Source organism: Suncus etruscus, chromosome 18, assembly GCF_024139225.1.
Source record: "Suncus etruscus isolate mSunEtr1 chromosome 18, mSunEtr1.pri.cur, whole genome shotgun sequence".
Classification (NCBI taxonomy): Eukaryota; Metazoa; Chordata; class Mammalia; order Eulipotyphla; family Soricidae; genus Suncus; species Suncus etruscus.
The window spans coordinates 45,649,887-45,672,068 of NC_064865.1; the positions used below are offsets into that span (position 1 = coordinate 45,649,887).

At 37.4% G+C, this 22,182-nt stretch overlaps 1 non-coding gene across 1 annotated transcript; it reads right to left on the minus strand.

Annotated features, from left to right (window-relative positions):
* Positions 1 to 21,174: 21,174 nt before the first annotated feature.
* Positions 21,175 to 21,281, minus strand: LOC125996663 (U6 spliceosomal RNA). Its single transcript, XR_007491344.1, has one exon. It is a non-coding gene; the product is annotated as a U6 spliceosomal RNA (small nuclear RNA).
* Between the last annotated feature and the right edge of the window lie 901 nt (positions 21,282 to 22,182).

Sequence of the window (22,182 nt, forward strand, 5' to 3'; positions counted from 1 at the left end):
AACACAATCTGTGTTTCCAGGGATACGGAAACTGTTGGTCCATGAACCACACTATGAGTAGAGAACACTTGTGTTCACCTGAATAAGCTAGAGCATCTGTTAGGGTCATGGTCATTGTTATATGTGTGTCACCTCCCTGCCCTTCCTCTAATTCACATGTTGAAGCCCTTACCACTAGCATAATAGAAATCCATTGAGCCATAAGGGTAGGTCCCGAACCCATGGGATTTGTGTCCTTTAAAGAGACACCAAAGATAACCTTTCCATCTCCCTCTTTCTAACTTCCTCCCTCCTGTCCTGCACAGAGAAAAAGCCATTTGGGGACAGAACAAGAAGACCATTTTCAGCGGAGGTTCAGATATCTCACCAAAATCTATCCATGATACAATTGATGTCTCTGTTTCACCTGTTCTGTAGAATTTTTCTATGGTAGCCTAAACACTTGAATATAAACCCAATGAAGCCCATTCCATGTGGTTGCATTAGTGGGTAAGGGATTTCTAAGTGGCTACTCCCAGTGATTCTTTGGCAACTGGATCAGTGGTTCAATTGAAGGAGATCAAGATACAATATTGCTCAGCCCTTCTATGCCAGGGTCATATGTAGTAGTGATTGGAGGCTTCCAGGGCTATATCCAGTGATGCCCAAGAGAAATGTGGTGCAAGTACATGCAAGGCATGTGTCCTAACCCTAGACTACGTCCCTTTCCAAATATGTAGCTTGTTTTGTCTAGTATAGTGAGATGATAGAAAAGACAATTGGTTAGAATACCAAGGGAGTGAAATGATGGATCAAATTAAGGATCCTTGCTCTGTGATAAGGAGACCCCAGCTAGTCTTCAGAGGCTGTTCTCAGACAATTTCAGTCTTCTGGTGGAATCTGAATGGTCTAGAGACTAGATTCTGCTACTCCAGACTTAGGAGAAATCTGTACCAGGCTGATAAAGAGGAGGTTTTATCTTGCACCCTCTCCTAAGGTATTGAACAGGAAGTTAGTGAGATAAGGAGAGAGGGGGTACAGCTTCATTCAGCCTGTCATTCAGTCACTTGGAGAAAGTAATAAGGAAAAATGTTCCATGTCACTATCAAAGAGATGCAGATCAAAACAACAATGAAATCTCATCTCACACCACAGAGTCTGGCATCCATCACAAAGAACAAGAACAACCAGTGCTGGTGTGGATATGAGGAGAAAGGAACTCTCATTTGCTGCTGGTGAGAATGCCACCTAGTCCAGCCTTTCTGGGGGGGGGGGGGAAGAAAGGATATACCTTAAAAAACTGAACATTGAGCTCCCATATGATCCAGCAATACCACTCCTTGGGATATATTATAGGATCAAAAAAACACAATACAATAATGCTCTCTGAACTCCTATGTTCATTGAAATGCTATTTACAATAGTCAAAATCTGAAAAAAAACAATAGATGAGTGGCTAAAGAAAGAGTGTTACATCTACACAACGGAATATTATGCAGTCACCAGGAGAGATGAAGTCATGAAATTTGCCTTTACATAGATGATCTGGAGACTATTATGCCAAGTGAAATAAGTCAGAGGGAGAGAGAGATAAACAGAAGAATTTTATTCATCTGTGAGATTTAAGAAAAATAAAAGACAATATAGTAATAGTACCCAGAGACAATAGAGATAAGGGCCAGAAGGGCCAGCTCATGACCACATTGCCAACTCAAAGACAGGCAGAGGGAAGGAGTGAAATGGGGGAAATTGGTGGCAGGAAAGTTGTACTGGTGAAGGAAGAGTGTGCATTTGATGGCTACCCAACTACAAATATGTTTCTAACCATGGTGCTTCGATAAAAAAATGTATTATTTTTTTTAAAAATTAGCTATCCTGGAGCTTTCAGTCCATCATAGGCAACAAAATTCATCCTTAGTAGCTTAGTCAGGTTAACCTCAGCACGCTGTGTATCTCACTGCTCTGATTATAAGAAACTGAATCTATTAGGGTGGAAAAACTGGTTCCTCATTACCTCACCAGCGAAGGTCATATAAGAAGCGACCAGTCAAAGCGCCAGCTGTTAGCTTTGCCCAGGGATATAGACTCTTGACCTTTTTCACAGAGAAGACTTGATGAATGAGCCAGAGAAATAAAGTACAGAAAGTATTTTATTAATGTATACACTTAAGAATCAGAGTGCAGGTATCAGCGAAAGAGAGCACAATCGCTTCGAAAGCCATTGAATCCAAGTCAGAACATATTTAGAGAGTCGAGAGTAGGGCATTAACTAAAGTTAACACGTATTTTCTATGTACAACTCCATTTTTGTCTGAGAAATACAATGCAGATGAATGCTGCCAGAAACACCTAGGATTCATAATGTGCTCTATTTTGAAATCATTTTGGGTTGCTGCATGTTTGGAAACTGTCACAGCTGATAAAGTTTCCATGACTTTTCCACAATCAGTTACACAACCACGTAGGGTGGTTTGTTGGAGTAACCGGTTTTCACCCCAATCAGGATAATTCTTCTTTGCATGTGCTTGTACCAGTTGGGCAAGAAGAATGTTTGGTAGAAACCCCCTAACCTTAGCTGGTCTCCACCCATGGGGATGGTCCTACTCTTCCCACTAAAGACCTTGAGCTAAAGGCTTGCATGGCTTTGGTTCTACACTCTGTCTGCCGGCTGGTGCCCTTATGCCTGTCTGCAGCTCACTTGTGGTGAAAGTTCCTGAACCTGTTTTATCTCTCTAATCTGTGTGGATTGTTTCCCATGTTTGGCATTGCTTCCAGGCCCACTTTCTCCAATCCCCCCAGGATTGGGGTATGAGGTTTCCTCTACAGAGATTCATGGTTTAAGAAAATCTATTTTAGAGGCAGTATTATTTACATAAATATATAGTTCATATAAGTATAAGCACAGGATAATTTAAAATGGGACAGACTACCTAAGGGATCAAGAGACAAAGAAAGACTTTGGAGTGTCCATTTTTCAGACTCTGCCCATATTTGGTCACATCTAGGAATTGCCATGGCAATACTGAATGGATATGGGAGAGATTAATGTGATTGTTATACTTAAAATGTAATGTTTTGAATTTTAAATATTACATTTATAGTTAAAATATAATGCTTTTACCTGTTGTCTCCAGCATTTGTAGCTCATTAACTTTATTGGCAACAGCATACCAGGCTTCCAGACTTTGTGCACAGATTTGCAAGAAAACTTGATTAAAGATGGAACTGAACAAATAGAAAGGGCGTGGGTGACATTGACATGTTAAAAGAAATAGGGACAATCGTTACTGGTCCTTGTATAAGCACAAAGATGTTTGCTGAAGAGAATAACAAAAAGCTGTGGCTAAGTTGTGCAATGTCTATTTTTCTATGAAAGGTAAAGTTTCCTGATTCCTTCCCCATTTAGTCAGTAATATATACCACTTTTTACTGACCTTCTCCTGATCTAACTACAATTTCTGACCCATCATCATATGGCAAAATCTGTGTGTCCCTTCCCTTTTTAATAAGATGCCTCATCTAATTATCTAGCATATGCTAATATATATGTTAATTAAAGTAAAATATCACCATTGCTTAGATAAAAAGAGACCTTTATTTTTTATTATTTAGAGTTTAGAGCGAAGGGCAGGAAGATGTCAACTGAGTTCTGCTCAGCTGTGCCCTTATTCTCCCAATGCAAAGTCCTGTTTGCAAATCATTGAACAGGTAGGCAATTCTCAACAAAGACAAAATATATCTGCTCAGGTCCTATGATGCTAGGATAACCAGAACTATCCTGCCCAGGGATATCCAAAGCCACACCCAGCAGTGTTCAGAGGCCTCTAGACTGCAGCCAGTAATGCTAGGGGACCTTATGGTGATCGTATGAGGCACAAGCCAAGCATGGCCAACCAGTGTAATAACTCCTAGTTAGAAATCAAGATTTTATCTTGATTCAGAACTGCTATCTTCAAGCCCCAAGTTTAATGCTTATCTTGGGTCAGTGAACAGCCTATTCAACCTCTTGATACTTTGAGTTCAGTTATCTTCCATTGGCACTAAATCACAAAGGCCCATAAAGTGATCATACATCCCATTGTCTTTTCTGAGCGGTGTTACTTTAAAAATGTGCATTTTCATGATGTCCTTAAATAGAAATGATGATGAGCTCCTGTGATCTGCAACCATCCATGTGTTTATGTGCATCACTATGAAGATGACAGCAGAGGTTGATATAAGTTTCAGCAAGGGAAGAGGGACTCACATTTATATTTTGTGGCTGGAAGAAAGACAGATAAAAATATAGCTTTTTTTTAAAGTTCTCTAATTTCACATATAATTTTATGTTCCTTGAAAAAGTCTTTGAAGGAATAAAAGTAAATTGTTCTGGAGCGTAAAAATATCTGAAAATGTCAGAAGCCAACCTCTCAGCTTAGCAGTTCCCACATGTTTGGTGAGATGTCTTCCACCAATGATGAAACTCACAAGTGTATTGAAACACAAACAAACAAAAATCCAAACATACTCTATGAAGATTTGCCTGGCATCTAAACAAATCTCCTGAAAGTTAATAAGACCCAGAGCCTCATTCTTCTCTTATAAAATCCTTCTTTTATTTTAAAAGAAAAGACTTGATAGATCATACCTATCCTAAATTCTTTAACATCTCAGAACTTCAGTTTCTTCATCTGGAAAATGAAATTATAATAATATTTAGTCTCATGGAGTTGATGTAGGAATTAGACGAGGAACAAAATGTGAAGTGCTCTATACCAGATATGTAATGTACAATTCCTGACCCCACTATGTACACAATAAAGAAAAATATATATTATAAATGTGTGCAACTTTACGGCAGCCATATTTACACCTACTCCCTATAGATGTGCTGCTTCATCAAGTTGTGTATGTGAGATTGTTAAATAGGATTGAATATAATCCAGAAGTACATGAATTTTTTTTTGTTCCTCAAGTTACAGGTAAAAGCATAACATGCACTGCATTTACCCCTATTCCAGAAAGAAGAGTTGTGTGTTATGGAAGAGCAATAGTTATTCTTTGTTTGTTTTTTTAATTTTTATTGTGGCCAAAGTAAATTACAAATCTTTCAAAGGAATATTTAAGGTACATAGTGACAATGAGTGAGGGGCCTTTCCACCACCAGTGTTGTCTTCCCTCCAACACTGTTCCTGGCATGCATTCCATCTCTCCCTCCTTTACCCCTCAGAATGCTAGTATAACTAGTCCCCATTAGTACAGCTTGTTGTAGATTGGGTATCTATTCTGTTGTCATTGACGTTTGGCTTGGTGTTTAAGTCTGATCATTTTTTATTTCCATTACATGTTCATATGACTGTCTGGTCCTAGCACCATCCATTTTCTCAAATTATGAGGCTAAATAAGTGACTCAAGATATGTGGTTCTGTTGGAGATAAAAAAAAAAAAAAAAAAAAAAGAAAAGAAAATCGAAACTGGGAGGAGTTCATGTAGGTGTTATAATTTTCGTTTTAGTAGAAAAAAAGAGAAAAAAGAAGAAAAAGGTAGCCAAACAAAACAACAAAACAAAAAAAAAGAACAAACAAGAAACCAAAATCAACAACTACAAAAAAACAAGCAATAAGTTTTAACAGAGATATGCGCAAATACAAATTAAGCAAATGAAGGAAGAGGAGGTCACCTTTGCTCTTGTTTTTCCTCAGTGTCTCAATTAATGGTAATCTGGTGACACAAGGTAGAAAAGAGTATGCAAATATAATTCAGGAGAAGCAGAATTGAGAACTTTTTCCCTTCTGGAGGACTATCTACAGAAGTAATACTTGCAACTAGCAGAGGCATTTGAGACCGAACCAAATGAAAGCAGAAGAGGAAAATGGTATTGATCAATGGTAATTTGGGGAGGCTTTCAATAGTTCTCAAAGTTTAAATTATCCAGAGTGTTTATTTCTATTCTCACTGTAGGTCCCATTGTGGTTTGGGAAATTCCATCATTCAGGGAAGTAGCAGAACTTTCCACAAGAAATGAACCTGACCTTCCCATTCCTTCTGTGACTTTGGAGTGAAAGCTTTGTTTCTACATCCTTTCCTTCTCTTCCGATCTCTAAATGCTCCAACGTGCACATAAATAATAGCAGTATTCTTTAGCCCAACAGAGTAGAGGCTAACAAAGCATCCTCCATGCTCACTAAAATTTTTACTTGGCTCAGCATCTTTTGGGGATTCAGTTGGGGAGCTCTGAAAGATCCTGATACCACATCCCAAACCAAATAACTTAGAATCTTGGGAGGATGAATTTTTATCACTTTCTGGATATTTTATAAATTTCTCAGATTATTCAAGTGTTCATTTTAGCCAAGATTCACCGAGTTAATGGAATAATTAGCCAAAGCATAATGGTAGAACAGAGGGAAATATAAACCAGAGAAGACAGACTATCTGGATTTGTCAGGTTCAAGATTCTCTCAGGGTCTCTAGACTTTACCAATGAAGTCTACCACCATGTAGAAGTCCTGTCCTTGTAAGTTATTTCAAGAATTTCCTTTCTTTCTCTGTTCTATCAGGGAGCTCTGATCATGTGACTTACTCAGGGATACCCAGATACGAGAATTGCCCCAGGAGAGCCAAGGCATTGTAGATAAGTATTATAAATGTTTCTGTATAAGTCGGGCCTTACCTGGTCTCCCATCTGCAAAGGAGACTAGTTATCTCAGTAGATTTAACTTGCAATATTTCTTTTTTTTTTTTTTTTTGCTCTCCTCTTGGTACTGAACTTTAAGCTACTCATCTTCATTGTTATGCTAATTTTTCTAAAAATTTTATGTGGTTCTCCTATTAAAAACCCTATAAAGTCTTTCATATTTATGGTTTGCCTTTTATTATTTGCTTCCCACCCTCCATTAGTTGAAGCTCAAGATGGCAGTGACAAACTCACTTTTTCTCCCTCTGCATTTATAATCACCATCTGAAATTTCTAAATTAAGCCCTTGGTATCAATTGAATTCATAGGGCTGGGTGAAAGTTATTTGGTTGGTTCCTTTTAAATTTCTCTTATTTTATTTAAAGAAAATGCCTTGTATTGTTGAAATAGGTGATCATAATACATTTGTTTCCAGGTAAGGGAAAGCAAAGTTTTTTTTTTTTTTTTAGAAGCAAGAAAAATAAGAAATAAAAAGGAAGAGAAGAAATTTTAAAAAGTGGCAAAGAAAAAAGGAAAAATAAGTAGCAAGCACATTTGTGAAAATTATTGTATCACCAATGAAGTCATTAATACAGTGGCAGAAGGTTTAGTGAGATCTTGTTAGCTGTCCATTCTGTTAAATTGGTGTGTTCCTCTTGGGATGACAGTATTAAAAAAATGAAGTTGTCCAGAGAGTCAAAGAACTATTACTGATACTCTGACTATGTACTGATACTATGGCATGTACTCAGCTGCCAGGACTCCTGGAAGAAGTAGATATAAAGAGGGGTAGAAGGGTGCCTGCATTCACTCACAAAAGACCTGGTGATATTAGACCCCCAAATGACATACATGAAGTTTGATTAAATTGATGTTCTCAAAGGGAATTGTAGAGATTCAGTCATGATAAGGCAGAGCCATTGGGGAAATGATGATTGTGGGTAATTGAGGCAGCAGTCTTGGCTTTATCTCCTCCTGAGATGGTCAGCCTTTTACTATGTGGGCCAGTGTAGCCATAATTTTTCATGGCTCTATTTACATTTTGTTTGAGAAAAGAGTGAGTCTACGGAGCTGGCTTGATTTGAACATAGTGACTGCATTTGTGGGTATGGTTATGGCAGCCAGGCTTTTGGAAGAAGCCAAATGGTTCTGTTGGCTTTTCACTAAATTCATATTCTGAGCTTTCATGGGTAGCAGAGGATTTACCTACATAGGCAAACTGAGTCTCTCTCTCTCTTTCTCTCTCTCTCTCTCTGTCTCTCTCGCTCTCTCTCTCTCCCTACCCCTTGCACACACACACTCTCTCTCTCACTAAAAATCCACCCACATTATTTTAGTTATTGATTCTGGCTTAACTGCAATTATAAGTCATAAAAATCTATTTTCAAATGTTCTGACCTAAAATATGCTAAAGAAACACTGTTTATATAATATAAATTTAAAATGAGGTGATTAAAGAGGCTGATAAAGTTTCTGTGAAATGACTATCTCTATAAAAGAATCTAAATTTTTATTTTCAATAAGAAAATATTTTAAAATGAAACTATTCTTAAAAGAAATTTCTATTTGGTGTCAAAGAATTTCTAAGCAGTTAAGGTGCTTGCCTTGCCAATCGCTTGCCCAGTTTTATTCTCTACACTACATATGGTCCTTTAAGCATCACTAGGAGTGATCCTTGAGTACAGGATGAGGAATAATTCATAATTGCCCCTGGGTGTTCTCCTCCATCCCACATAATCCCCCAAAAAAGAAAGGAAGAAAGAAAGAAAATTATTTTTCAAGATAAAATAAGATTTAAAAACAAGGGGTTGGACATATTCCTCCAAAAAACAAAAGAAGAAAAAAATTATGTTTCAAGATAAAACATTGAAGTTTCAAGAAAAAATGAGATTTAAAAAAGGGTTGAAGAGGTCATTCTGTATTAGAGTACTTGCCTTGTTTGTTTATTTGTTTTCTTTTTTAGTTTTTGGGGTCACACCCATTGACATTCAGAAATTACTCCTGGCTATGTGCTCAGAAATTGCTTCTGGCTTGGGGGACCATATGGGACACGGGGGGGATTGAACCGCGGTTCGTCTGAGGCTAGCGCTGGCAAGGCAGATGCCTTATTGCTCCATGCCACCACCGCTCCAGCCCCGAGTACTTGCCTTTTATATGTCTCTGACTCTCTCTCTCTCTCTCTCTCTCTCTCTCTCTCTCTCTCTCTCTCTCTCTCTCTCTCTCTCTCTCTCTCATACACACCACCACCACCACCACCACTACCACCAAGATAGATGTCAGGGAAGACTGTCAAAAGAACTATTAGTCAACAAACTAAACCCAGAGAACCCAAGGTCTTGTACTGGTCACTTATCTACACTGAGTATATGAATACTTTAGAAGTCTTTTTAAAACTTGAGATTTGCGGGGCCGGGCGGTGGCGCTAAAGGTAAGGTGCCTGCCTTGCCTGCGCTAGCCTTGGACGGACCGCGGTTCGATCCCCCGGTGTCCCATATGGTCCCCCAAGCCAGGAGCGACTTCTGAGCGCATAGCCAGGAGTAACCCCTGAGCGTCACCGGGTGTGGCCCAAAAACCAAAAAAAAAAAAAAAAAAAAAAAAAAAACTTGAGATTTGATAGAAGGCGATATGAAATTTGCTTATCTTGAAGCAACAAAGGGCAAAACTTTATACATTGCCCTGACCACCTTGATGAGTTGACCTAAAACATGGGCAATTTGGCTGACTGTAAATGTCCAATTATAGATAAATGAAAACAGAGTAATTTATGAGCACAGATTGCTAGAAAATGCCCTCTGACTTTTTAATGTTTATAGTAAGTTTGGAATTTAAAATAAAAGTAAGTACAAATATATGAAAAATGGGAAGAGAGCAAAAGCGTAATAGGGGCCAGAGTGACAATACAACAGGCAAGACATGTATGTGCTGTTGACTCAGTTGGATCTTTGACATCACATCTGATCCCCTGAGCTATCCAGGAGTGATCCATGAACACAGCCGGGGCTGTTAAAACAAAACAAAACAAATGAAAAAAAAAAAAAAAAGCAAAGGAATATGCTTTTTGAATAAGGAAAACAAAAGGAAATGTGAAAGAATTTCTAAAAGATTAAATGAAACTCAATGAACCTAGCAAGCAGAATATGTCCACGTATGTGACAAAAACCAAAAGAATTATGAAAAGTTATGAATAATTAATCAATAGCAAAAACCTAGACATCCGCGTCAACATTTAGTGGTGATCTGCTGTCTTCTCTGCTTAGACCTCATTTAAGGAGGACGCATCACAGGCTAAACCTGTGATACAGCAAAGAGGTCTCAGAAAGAGCAAGTGTGCGCACAGCTGCAAGGCAAGCACTGGGGATGGGGATGGTTTGGTTACCCCCATAGGGGGTCAGTAGACTGGCAGTCCTATACAAAAGCTGCTCCTGACCTGAGGATCTGACAGATTCCACCACCATCAGCTCTATTCGTGGCATACCAGTGGGGGTCTCAGTGACCCTTGAGGTGGCAGATAGGAAAATTAACATTTCCTTGATACAGAGCTCCTTATTTTATCATGGCAGCTGTTGGCTCCTCTCCAACAGTGACTGCAGTGACAGGGCTCAGTAGCCAACTACAGATCAGACACTTGACATTGTTCCTGACCTGTTGAGCTGATTCAACTAGCCTTACCCTCAGGTACAGCATGCACAGTCCTCTGGGGAAGATACATCATTATCAAGCTCAGAACAGTCATCTCCTTAGGCAAGGGGAAAGTATGTGTGGACATAGGCTCAGACTATGAATTCATTTGTTATCTGAAATAATCTGTTCTGACTCTGTGACCATTATAGCATTTGGATTCAAATTAAGGACAAACATTTAGATGTCAATAAAAAATCCCTGGATTCCATCGCCAGAGTTGGGATGGATATTGGTATAGCACCTGGCTGTAGGGGGAGGATCATCTGTGACCAACAGTTCCTGTTGAGTCTGGGTAAACACTTCCTGTGAATTGAATAAAGCCTGAAAATAAAAACTATAGCTATAAACTAGGCTCTTTCCTATCAGTGTTACTATTTTCCCTCTTCAGAAAAGTTCCTGCTCAACTTGCTCAACTGGCTTATTCCTAGTGAACTTGTGACCCTCCTCTATATTTGTTTCTTTGTGGAACCTCAAAAAAGGCAATTCCCATAACCAAGTGATCCAAATTTCTCCTCATTGTGCCCCCCAGCCTTCGTAGACCCTAGTATAAATAATTCCGGTTCCAAGAAATGCACAGTAGGACAGACAAAAGTCTGTGTTTATCTATTTATAATAGAACAACTAAGTCCAGTCATACAAAAAAAGGAGCCAGGAGTCAAATAGAAAATACAGCAGATAAGGTACTTGCATTGCACATGTTTCATTGCCAGGATTGCCAAAGACTTGAGAACACAAGTGCAAACACTGATTGCCCAAAGCCATGTTTGGTGGAAACTGGACTTGATGGAAGAAATTGTCAATTTTAACACGTACTATTACTCTGATCTGTTTTCTGTACCAATAGTTTTTGCTTTACTATTTCTGAAAAATTGTTTGGGGAAAAATGGATTCTCTGCCATTCTTTAAGGATAATTGCCAAACTCCAGTTCAATCATACAAAGCTTCTATTTTTCTAGAATTAAAACAATTATTTACATGAAATTGATCTAAATGCAAAATTCATTTTAAATTATGTAATATAATTAAATTTCTATCATCTTAAATGTATACAAGTTTTCTGTAATCATAAATATTTTGCCCCATTGTTGTAACAGATGAGTTTATTTACTTATAAAATTTTTATTTCTTGTTCTCTACTATTCCATGATTCTAAAAGTATGTATTACACTAGAGAGTTGGACCAGGTAAATTTTGTATTCAGAAAATTTCATCTTACAATAGGCAGAATCTAACTCCTAAATCAGCATAAATTAGTCACCAAAGAATGACTTCCATTCTTCTACGTCTACTAAGATTATGAGACGGGAAAAAGACCAGTGTAAATAATGCATATAATGAAACTTGATGGAGAAGAAATCAGAAAACTTTGCCTCTCATAGAAAAGTTTTCCCCTCTGTAGACTGCAAACTGAGCAACTATAACACTGTTATTCCCTGAAGTAAAATTCTCTGTACTTATCTAAGAGCTAGGAATTATTGTACCCTATCCTTCAATATATAAGCATTTCCTCTCCTTTTCCATCACTGATAAGCTTTTTCTTGAAAACCTGCACATAAAGCTTGAAAGCCTGCTATGTTTCTGGTAACAGTTAATGAATTACGAATTCTGGGCATAAAATGTGAAAACATTTACATTATAAAAATCACACCCATTTGCACATGACAGTTCCAAATAGCCATGACAATCCCCAGAAACAACTAAATAGATTTAGACACTGCGTGGAAATTTGACTCCAAGAAATCTCTACTGGAAATAGTCTCTCTTCTCTGAAATCCCATCCATAGTCTGCTCCATTTTAACTACCTCATCTCTGTTTTAATAAAATCTAGAGCTTTATAGAAATAGTAGTACTCTATCATGAGTGTATCCAACTCTGTGTCTCTTGAGTGTGTGATCTTGGTTTCAATAAACTACTTATCTTAACTTTGGAATCATGCTACATTTTTAGGTCACATTTGCATTCTGATTCTTCAATGTATGCTTCGTTTAAATAAATTGTTTATTGTACCTTACCTCTCTGACTCACTCTTTAATTGTTTTCTGTGGCAAAACCAAGAGCCTGAATTCCTAGAGTAGCACTAACAGCTTGTGCAATGAGCTGTTTTTTCCTAGAACAGAGTGACTGATATATCTATAAGCCAAGGAATACCCAAGAAATTGCAGAACACTAAGAGCTAATAAAAAGGCCTGTAATAGACTCTGACCCAGAGTCATCACAGAGTTGATGGGCCTAGAGACACATTGATTTTTTTTTTATTTCTAGCTTCTAGAAGAGTGAATAAAATAAAATTATTTCTAGCTTCTAGAAGAGCAACATTTTCTGTTTTTTAAAATCACTTTATTTAAGCTCCATGGTTACAAAATTGTGCATGATGGAGTTTCTGTCATAGAATGTATACTATCCTTCACCAGTGCACTTTTCCTACCACTAACGCCCCAATTTCCCTCCTTTCCACCCTCATCCCAATGTATTTTTACTTCTCTCTCTCTTTCTCCCTTTCTCTCTCTCCCTTTTTTTCTTTTTGACACTGTGGTTTGCATCATTGTTAATGAAAGGGTACCATGCATGTCACTTTATTCCCTTTCAGTGCCCAGTTTGTTTATGTTTTTTTAATATTAATTTTTATTTTGATCATAGTGGCTTACATGTTGTTGACAATAATATTTTAGGTACATATTTACATAAAATCAGGGGCGATTCCCATCACCAATTTGTCCTCCCTACACCTCCGTTTTCATCCTACCTCCCATATCCTCTTCCCTCACCCTCGGGGCTGCTAGAATATGTGGTCTCCTCTGTACCTAGCCTACTACTTAGTAGTAGTAATAAGTAATAAACTGGGGTAAAAGTCTAATACGCCGAAAATGGTCATTGCCCAGTTTTTATCACTGTCACAGTGGACCCTTATCTACCCTAACTACACTCACCGATAGAAGAGCCAAGATTTCTATGGTGTGAAGCAACCAGATTGTGACCATTTATGAAGGCAATACTAGAACACCAATACAAATGGGATACCAATACAAACAGCCACCCTTTGCTGTTTCCTGAGAACTGAAAAGCAGGACACCGTCTCCCTAAATGATTGTAATGATTGTAGGTCAGAGAAGATACCATTAGCTCAGTGTTAAGTAACTTTTCTGCTGCAAACCAATCAGAGTTCTGCGAAGGCTCTTAAGCAACACCTTTGGAAGAGTTTGACACCACTGAACAGATGCTAACAATAGAGGAGAGGGCTCACATTCATTATAAAATTTTCTTGTGTAAAAATCGAGGATTTAGGGGCCCAAGTGGTGGTGCAAAGCAATAAGGCATCTGCCTTGCTGGCACTACCCTATGATGGACTGTAGTTTGATCCCCCAGCGTCCCATATGGTCCCCTAATCCAGGAGCGATTTCTGAGCACATAGCCAAGAGTAACACCTGAGTGTCACCGGGTGTGACCCCTCCAAAAACAAAAAAAATCTAAGATTTATTGACTTGTTTTCTGTTTCCTGTCTGTTGGAATTTGTACCACTCACCTTAACTTAATTGATAATTTCTCTTTTTTGTTTGTTTGCTTGTTTTGTTGCCCTACCTCTTGCGCCACTGCTCCGGCCCCTTAATTGATCATTTCTATCCTTATTTTTCCACCTCCACTGTAGCCCATCTCTGTGTTTAATGTCCACTGGAAAGATAGTTCAGGCAGCCAATGGAATTACCTTTCATCGACTGATTCTGTTAGTTATTCATTAAAAGCTAGTTTTGGGTCATCAGTAGTCCAGAAATGTGTGTCCTTCGAAATAAACACTGGAGTGCACTATCCAGAATTCCCCTCACAACTAAGACACTCACTCCTCCAGCTGCTGGAAATGTGAGCTGCTGTGAGTGAGCTCAGAAGGAGGCTGAAACCCTCCTGGAGGGGGGACTGTGTTGGCCTGAAGCAAGCTGCCTGCACACAGTTATTTAATGAGCGTTCACTGCAGGAGAACAGAGGACTGACTGCCCAGCAGCCTCGGGTCAGACAGAGCTGAAAGGTCATCCCTTTCAGGGATGTTCCAAGGACCACAGGAGTGAGCTGACTAGCAGCTGCAGGGCAGTTGGACATCTCCCCGAACTGAACATTCCCAACTTTTCCAGGCAGGTTTTGCTCCAATAGTCCTCCCAGGAAGCTCTGCCTGCACACAAATCAATCTGTTCTCTAGAAACTCTAATCTGGGCATTCTTTGACTATGTAAGGGAGAAACAACCACACTTACATACACAGATTTAGGAGTTGAAATTCTAGACCTCAGAGTTATAGGCAGGAAAATCAAGTCACCTTGTCTCAGCTTTGTCTCTGGCATCTGATGTGGTTAAGGTTCTGCTGCTCCTAGGGAATTTAAGCTCCACTTTTAAGCTTGGTTGCCAACAAGCAGTTATTTAATATGGTAAAAGCTGAAAATCCACCACCGGTTCAGCTGCAGTCTGATCTGGGGTGAGCTAGTGGAGCGTTTGAAAGAGTTTTCTTTCCCCTTTGTTGATCAGGAGGAGGGCCTATGGGCACTCGGTATCCCATGACTATTTTAACAGCAAAGTGTGAGGCACAGAGCAATAAGCATTTATTGGCCTCAGTTTTGGAGGCCCGAAGTCTGAAATCAGGATTTGGGGGATAAGGTGTCATGCTCCCTCTGAAGGATCTACTTCATGCTTTCTGAAGATTCTGGTTTTGTTTCTCTTTTAATTTGTAATCCCGGTCCTAATTGGCTTACAGACTCATCAGTCTTTTTGTGCTTCATTTGTTCAGATTTTACCTGTTCATAATAACATTAGCCATTGGGTGAGGGGTCCATGGTCCTCCAGGATTACTTCAACAAGCCTATTTCCAAATATGTCAGAAGGTGTAGATTTCAACATATAAATTTTGGTGGGCGTGGAGGAAAACACGTTGACCTTTGGCAAGTCTTTAAAGCCATTTTCCCCTAAAGTTTCTAGTTTTCCTTTCTGTTCTCATCCTGGAAGAAATGTTGTGGCTGCAAAGAAATCATCATAGGGATAGTGGCCAGAAGAAAGCAGTGGGGTTTGCAGCTGAGCCTAGTCAGCAAGAAATGAAGGGACGAAGAACCCCCTTTGGAAGACTGGCTAAATGGAAAGCAGAGTCTATGCATTTGGTTAATGGATTCAAACATATAAAGTTCACCAAACTCTCATTGACATAGATGCTCCAGCCTCAAAGAGAAAAGCATAATTTCTCACTCTTTAAGGTCAAGCATACAGAACATTTCCTTCCAATATATAGTACTGGGCAAAGGGATCCAGTGAATATTAGAGAGGGAACTGCCAAGTACTACCTTGGCCAGATGTTCAAGGTCGAACTCCACAGTGAAAAGTACTGTTGACAGTATGTGTCGTGATGCTGTGTGATGAGAATGGTACTTGTTCTCTGGGATCCTCCTCCCCAAAACACCAGCCCAATCTATTTATAAGAATGCATCAGATACAGTCAAATTGAGGGGCATTTTACAGAGAGCCAGGCCAGAATGCCTCAAAAACTGTTATCATCAAAATCAAAGCCAAGTCTAAAAGAAGCTCCCAACCAAGAGAAGCCTAAGAAGAGATGATGACAAAATGGACTGTGATGGCTTAAATGAGTAAGACCTTGAAATGGAAAAAGGACTTAGTTCAAAGCTAAGAAGTTATTAATAAATTATAGGCTCTAATTTATATTATCATACCAGCACTGGTTTATTAATTGTAACCAATGTATCATATGGTACCTGGGAGAAAAGCACATCCAGGAGAGCTGGATGGGATCTGGGCACAGAATATGTAAAGCTTGCCCAGATGGTTCAATACGAAGTCAAAAAAGAGGTCTTGAGGCCGGAGAGATAGCATGGAGGTAAGGCGTTTGCCTTTCATGCAGAAGGTCATTGGTTCAAATTCCGGCATCCCATATAGTCCCCCGTGCCTGCCAGGGGTGATTTCTGAGCATGGAGCCAGGAGTAACCCCTGAGCACTGCCGGGTGTGACCCAAAAACCAAAAAAAAAAAAAGAAGAGGTCTTGATGGTTTCCCTAGAGAGGTATTTGGATAACAGAAAGATAAGATGGTTTGATTTGAGGAGAGAGATAGCAACATATCTAAGGGGCAAGACCCAAACAGATAGGCCCTTTTTTTATTTTTATTTTTTTACCTTAGAGACTCTAACAACTGACCTGGATGCCTTTATATGCATGCAAATACTTAAACATCATATGATGTTCCTTACAAACAAAACTAAGGCAACTTATTGCCATAAGTTTTCTGTAAAACTTTAAAATAAAATCTTAAAAAATTGATTTAAAACAGTTCATTATTTGATGACTCTTTCTAAACACTGTTCTTTCTTGTGTTGAAACAGTTCGCTTTTCCTTTCTCTAGGCTTCCTTTGCCTCTTTGGATTCTTTTTTATATATATATATATATTTTTTTTTTTTTTTGGTTTTTGGGCCACACCTGGTAACGCTCAGGGGTTACTCCTGGCTATGCGCTCAGAAGTCGCGCCTGGCTTGGGGGACCATATGGGACGCCGGGGGATCGAACCGCGGTCCGTCTCCTAGGCTAGCGCAGGTAAGGCAGGCACCTTACCTCCAGCGCCACCGCCCGGCCCCTGGATTCTTTTTTAAATTATATCTTGAAGTATAATTATGGCAATTCTATATTTATTAAAAAAACACCCATGTATTTGCAGAGGGAAACCATCAAGACCTCTTTTTGACTTCATATTGAACTATCTGGACAAGCTTTACATATTCTGTGCCCAGATCCCATCCAGCTCTCCTGGATGTTCTTTTCTCCCAGGTACCATTTTTATTTTCTACCCACCCCACTATCTGGCACGCAGTATTCTTACTTTATAAATATAGGAAATTGTGTATTTCAAAACTTTTAACGAATGTTGCTTTCAGTTTCATATTTTTGCTTATAGTTTTATCTCACAGCTTCTCAAAGACAGAGGGCAGGAGAACATGATCTCTGCAAAAAGTTGCTTAATTCTGGGACCACTATCTTAAAATATATAATAAATAGAATCACCAGTAAATCAGATGACTAGCAAGGATAACAAGTCATGGACATAATGACCAAATAACAATCTTTTTATAATGCTCCACAATCTAATTAATCGATTAACCAAAAGATGAAGTCAATGGAGGAAATAAAAAAAAAAAACATCATTGTCATGGTTCATAGTTAATTCTCCAGGAAATTAAAACAGATTCTAGTAACTGTTCTGACCTTCTTAGCAGAGAAAGATAATAGATATGGTCCCATAACTCTTCATAAGAAGCAAGAAAGATTTGTTCCACCTTGAATTAATTTTCTGTTTCATCCACTGATAAAATCATAATCAGTTTTATGATTTGTAGCCCTCTGATACTTTGGTGTCATTGTTATCTCTGTAAAACAGACCCAAGGTTCATCTTTACCTTGTGAAAGAATCAAGGCTGAATCTAGAAAAGATCTTGTTTACTCTCTCCCCTTCTCTAGGGTCTTTTGTTTGTTTAACCTGGACCCTGGGAGGCAAAGGACAGCCCAGCCCAGGAGTATCCTCCTTATTACTGGTCAATTGCTTTGACCTCTTGACCATAACTGGCCAAGAATTCCATTACACCATGGGCATTAAGGATTGCCCCATCAAGCAAATGTTGATTTAACCTTTTAGGTCTCCTAACATTATGATGAGGTCTATTCCTTCAGAGACTAAGTTGTTAAAAGAGGGAAAGAATTTGTGTCTTATGTTCAAAAGTATTTATAGAATATTACAACTTTAAATATTTCTTATAATCAATGTCATTTTTATAATATCAATATAAAAATTGAATATATTTTAGAAAGTTCTATTGTCCTATTTGTTTTTTCAATTTTGTGTTATATACTTAAATTTTTTCTATTAAGTATTCTATAGAATACCTCAAATAACAAAAAAAATTAATTTAGATTGCAAAGTAGCTTCACATGACTTCAAATGTTCTTTTTCATGAAGAGCATATATACGTAGATTTCTTTTGCTCATTTTTACCTTTCAGTCTTTAAAAAATTATTTTGCTAAAACAAAAACACATTCTTTCAACATTAAATAGTATTAAACTTGAACATATTTGTAGATGATTGGATAAAGAAAATGTGATATATATTTGCAATGAAGTACTATTTATTTGTAAAAGAAAGAGCAGTAATATTGCCATTTTTAGCAACAAAGAGTTAGGGGGTGTTATGCTTAATGGTGCTTAAGTATGAAAGAAAAGGACAAATAGTGAGTGATATCACAGATATCTAGGATACAAAGAAACAAAATAAGGAATAGGCAAAACAATTCCAAAATTAATCCTTAAATTTCAATCACTGAACTGAAGTTGCAGGGGGAAAGAGGTGAGGGAAAGTGTGGTAAGACATTCCATAGAAGGTTGGGAAAGATTATTGTAGATTGTAGATTGTAGATTGGATGCTAGCCTTGAACTCAACCTATGTGGGTTCAATCCCTGGCACCTCATATAGTCTTTCTGAGCGACATTGGGAATGATCTCTCAGTGCAGAGACTGGAGTCAGCCCTGAACATCACCAGGTATGGCCTCAAACCCAATACCAAACCAACTTTATTTTTGGGTACTTTATTGATGGGTGTGGTGTGACACTTCATTTTTGAGGTGTAAAAAGACACACAGATGGATGTATTTAATGATGTAGACTAATTTTATTGTTAAAAATTAATAAAATAATTAATAAAATAGGGGCCTGAGAGCACAGCGATAGGGTGTTTGTCTTGAATGCGGCCTACCCGGGGTGGACCCAGGTTTGATCCCTGGCATCCCAAATAATCCCCTGAGCCTGCTAGGAGCAATTTTTGAGCTCAAAGTAAGGAGTAACTCTTGAGTGTCACTAGGTGTGGCCCAATTTCACCCCCCAAATTAATAACATAACATAAAATGGAAGAAAACCTTCAAAGTTAAAAACAAAATATAATGCAATAAGCAAAGACCAATGTTAGACTAAATTAATATACTCCATATTAAAAAATTAAAGCAGCTTTTTTTGTCATTTTTCCTACTAGTTAACTGCATTTCCCAGTTTTTCCAATGCCTAAATGCATCTGCTGACTAAAGTTGTCTGTTAAATTTTATTATACTAAAGTTTTACTTTTGTAGTTTCTAATTTGGTTTCATGTGTGGAAAGAACATTTACTGTAGATAGGACAGCAATGAATGAGCATAATTTAGAAAATTTGTATACATGCCATTTTATTTTATAATGTTTCAGCAAATTCCCAGGCACTTGTAATCTTTTCACTGCCACTTGTTAATGAGTTTATGCAAACAAGTAATACTTCAGTAAATGATTCTTTATTCACTTGAAATTTTTGTTCGATCTGAATGTTTGTCATAATGAATCTTTTGAATAACTTTTATATCAAGGACAAATTCAAGCAAAGAATAGTCTTGTTCATTCGGGATTGCCTGTAATAGTGTTGCCATAATACTGACTTGATGAGGATTTGTTTTTCTGATTAGTTTTTAATTAGGAAAGTAATATCTGCTTATTTTTAGGAGATTCAAACAGCTCCCCAATTATATTCTCTTCTCATCAAATTTATAAGTGTCTTATTAGTAATTCATAGAGAAATATCACAAATATAAGTGAACAATTCAATGAATCACAACAAAGTGAATATTCAAATGAACAATGATAAAGATTAAGGTAAGAATATTATTAGCACACCAAAGGACTCTTTCTTTGTGTACTCTCCTGGTCACTACATTTTTTCCCTTAGCATAATCATATTCTGACTTGTATAAATACACAAAATCATTTTTTCTCTATTGTACATTTATAAATAAAATAGTAGTGAATGAACTCACAATGTTTTTTTACTCAGTCTTTGTAAGACTCATTTATGTTTTGTTGTGTGCAACTAAGTATGTTCATCATTATTTCTTTAATAATGCGACTATACAATAAATAAGTTATCTATTCCAACATATTCAAATATATATACATATATATGTATATATATTTTGGTTGTTTACAGTTTGGGACATTGGTTGGTTAATTTTATATGTCAGTTTACTGGGCCATGGGGTGATATAAATTTGATCAAAAATTTTTGTGGATGTTTCTATCTTTATATAAGATTCAGATTTAAAACAGTAAACTGAGTCAATTAGATCATCTTTTATAGTGTGTGATAGAAAGCCTGGATATAACAAAAAATCTCACCCCCAAGTAAGAAAAATTTCACCTTCAACTTTTTTTCCTTTCTTTTGACTTGGGGGTCTCATGCTTACCAATCCTTAGACTAGAACCACATCATTCATTCTCCTTTGAACGTGCACTAGAAATCATGTGGATATCCAGCTGAGCAATAATAAAGATTAAGAAAATTTTCATCCTGGAAACCATGAGATTTGCCAAGCATCCATAATTGTATATACCCAATTACTTAAAATACATGCATAAATCTTATTATAGGACTTATTAATAATATCACTGTGAAAGCTTTTGAGCAGGTCTTTAGGTGCACATGGCATGCAGTTCTCATAGCTTCATATGTAGGAGGAAAATTGCTAACTTAAATAGAAAGCATCAGTAGTATTCAGCTTCAGTAGATGCTGGCTATTTTACAAAGTGATTTTACTAACATTCCACAACTTCTACCCTGTCCAGTGGAGTGTGTGAATGTTCCTCTTGTTTTACACTCAGGCTAGCTCCATGATGAGTCTCTTCCAGATTTTAATAATGCCATTGGATAGTCATGTCAATGGGTGTTTCTTGATATTACTTTTTGGTTTTCATGTATATTTATCTGATTACTAATGAGTGATTAAGCACTCATATACTTTTTTGGTATTCAACTATCTCTCTCTTTTTTTAAATATGGAATGCTTCACGAATTTGCGTGTCATCCTTGCGCAGGGGCCATGCTGATCTTCTCTGTATCGTTCCAATTTTAGTATATGTACTGCCGAAGCGAGCACTCAGCTATCTCTTATGAAGTGCCTGGTTCAGTAATTTTTATTTGATTGTCTTTCCTTTGGTATTATTTAGTCTTGTATTTTTGTTTTGTTTTGATTTGGGGCCACACCGGTGATATTTAGAGACTGATCTTGCCTCAGTGCTCAAGAATTTCTCCCAGTGTATTTAGGTAACCATGTGATGCCAGAAGAGATCTTGTATGCAAACATTGCATTCTAGCCTGTTAGACTGACTTATTGTATGGTTTTCGGACTCACTAATTCATTGCCTTTTTTTTTTTCAAAATTCTTTTAAGAAGAATTATTTACTTCCTAAGAGCCAGTACTTTACACTACTCATCATAAATGATGAAAAATTGGACTCACCAAAGTATATTCATGAAGTATATCCAAAATTATTTTCTTCCATATTAGAATTTATGTTAGTTATAACTAGTAGTTTTGAAAAGTTTTTTTAATATGTTTAGGTTTTTACTTTGTGATCAAGTTTAAAATCTATTTATTTCTCACGATGTAGAAAGATTACATCTAGAAAAGTTCTTAACTCACACAAAATTTTTAGTACATCTAGGCTAAAGAAATGAAAGAAAAGAAGGAAGCATAGAAGACTAGAACTGATATTTACACCTATTTTTTCTTATTTCTTGCATACATGTGCCAGAAATAGAATTTAATGTACATTTTTAAGGTTTAAAATGCTCAATTTTCTTGTGGATTATGCTTGACTTTCATATCCTAAGAAATTATATTTTAAAATATTCATGACTAATACAAATGTTTATGACCATATAACTATCACTGTGACAGAGCAAGTTTTCTCCAAATAATTGTAATGCTATCTCCATCTCCATAAGTTTCTCCAGAACTTATCCATTCTTCCATTAAGAGGTGAAATCAAATTTCT